This window comes from Triticum dicoccoides, chromosome 4A, assembly GCF_002162155.2.
Source record: "Triticum dicoccoides isolate Atlit2015 ecotype Zavitan chromosome 4A, WEW_v2.0, whole genome shotgun sequence".
NCBI classification, from domain to species: Eukaryota; Viridiplantae; Streptophyta; class Magnoliopsida; order Poales; family Poaceae; genus Triticum; species Triticum dicoccoides.
The window spans coordinates 87,691,504-87,694,074 of NC_041386.1; positions in this window are offsets into that span (position 1 = coordinate 87,691,504).

Here is a 2,571-nt window from a genome sequence, read left to right on the forward strand (position 1 = left end):
CAATGCAACATGGCTGTCACCCCAGGAAATAAGCTGCCAGTATTCTCAGCTATGGTCACCTTTCTTGAGGTGAAGACATCTGAGCGGATGACCAACAAATCATTCAATGCGATGTTGGCTGCTTTCCGCAAAGCTTTCCCAGATGCATCTGAGCTGCCACACACCTACAGTAAAATGAAGAATTTCCTTTGTGCAGTTGGAATTGGATATGATATGATCCATGTTTGTAAGAATAATTGTGTTCTATTCCAGAAGGATTATGCCAACTTAAGTGAATGCCCAAAATGCAAATCATCAAGATGGAATGATGGCGATGCTGTGAAGAGGATTCCTCATAATGTTCTGAGACATTTTCCAATTACACCAAGATTGCAGAGGTTGTTTCATGATACTGAAACAAGAGAGGATGTAATGTGGCATTCTAGGAACCAGGAGTATAGAGATCAGAATGTAATGAGCCATCCATCACATGGTAGTGAGTAGAAAAGCTTCAATCACGAAAAGTTTGTTGCTGACCCGAGAAACATTAGACTTGGCTTAGCTTCAGATGGATTTAACCCATTTGGCCACCAGAGCGCCACATATAGCATGTGGCCAGTGCTTGTTATCCCTTACAACATTCCTCCAAATGTCTGCACCAAAGAATCAAACTACATGATGGTCTTGCTCATCCCAGGTCCAAAAAGTCCTAGAAAGGATTTTGATTTGTTCATGGAGCCTCTTGTGGAAGAACTTCAACAGCTATGGAGGGGTGTTCTCACTCGAGACCTATATAGCAGCCCACCAGCTGATTTCTTTCTGTGTGCTGTTATAATTTGGTGCATCCATGATTATCCGGCTTTGGGCACTATGTCAGGGAGAACAACACATGGTTACAATGCATGTGTTCGCTGTGACAAGAATCCGCTGTCATACGCAATACTTAGCAAGATCTGTTACATTGGACACCGCCGTTTCCTTGCCAAGAACAAGCCGCATCCTAGAACATACCAAAGACATGTGTTCAATGCAAAGCATGAAAACCAAGAGGCTCACCGCCGATGAGTTGCAAGTGGAATTAGAGAAGGTCAGGAATATTACACTAGGAAACCATCCTGGTAATGGTAGCGGGAAAATGAAGCATGGCAGGCAGAAGAGAGATTATTGTTTACCCGCAGGTCCACTTTGTGGGACTTGGAGTATTGGAATGATTTGGATCTGCGGCATAATCTTGATGTGATGCACTTCGAGAAAAATATATGTGACAGCATTACCGGCACACTTCTTAATATTGAAGGCAAGACAAAAGATACCTTAAAATCTAGGATTGATTTGACACACCTGGGTATCAGGTAGGATTTGCAGGTGAAAGATGAAGGTAAACCACGGGATATGGCACCGGCTATATACATCTTGGACAAGGTAAAAAGAAAAGAATTCTGCGAGGTCTTGTCACGTGTGAGATTCCCACATGGATTTGCTTCCAACCCTGAAAGGAGAGTCAGTGCAGATGGAAACAAGGTACAAGGGTTGAAAACTCATGACTGTCACGTCCTAGTTCAAAGGTTTTTACCTGTTATCCTTGGAGGATTGGGCCGCCCTGACTTATACAGAGCAGTTACAGAGTTGGGACAATTCTTCGGGGAACTCTACAGTAGAAATATCAGGATAGATGCTTTGGAGCGTCTTAGAGACAAGATACCAACTATCCTATGCGACCTTGAGAAGATATATCCTCCAACCTTCTTTGATGTGATGGTGCATTTGGTTGTTCATCTACCTGATGAGTCTCTACTTAGAGGTCCAGTACAATATGGCTGGATGTACCCTATTGAAAGGCGGCTAGGCACTTTCAAGGGCTATGTTAGGAACAGAGCTAGACCCGAGGGTTCCATTGCAGAGGCCTACATTGCTACAGAAGAGTTAACATTCTGCTCAAAATACATTGAAACAGCTGATCAGCTTAGCAAAGAGGTGGATGAAGACAATCCCGGGCTCAATGTTTTCGATTATTCTGTTCGAGTTACAGGGAAGAGTCGACAAGAGGACAAACCTAAAGATTTGGAAAAAAATGGTTTGGTATGTGTTGAATAACTGTCCTGAGATACTACCTTATATCGAGTAAGTGCTAAGTACTGCAGCTTATACATCGTAATCTACTAAACTAGCAGCACATTCTTATATATTTAGATGTTTGACGCGATCACTATGTTGGGAAGCATCTACAAAAAGGAGTTACTGCTGCAAAATCCAAGAAACATTAACAAACTGGTTATGACAGGATTTGCGAAATGGTTCAAGAGCCATGTAAGCTTTTGAATTGCACTATCAGTTTTTTATTATATTGAGTACATAAGATGATCGGCTTGTCTATTTTCTAACCATAGGTTAAGAAGATGTGGGAGGATGGGCAGGCAATTGATGATGCCCTTTACTCACTAGCAATGGGTCCTGATACTCGGGTAAGACATTATGAATCTTGCGTTGTTGGAGATATGCGCTACAACACCGTTGCACGAGACGAAGCAGGAAGACACAAAACAATGCCATCATGAGCACGGATACGTATCACAAAGAGACAACTGAAATGTA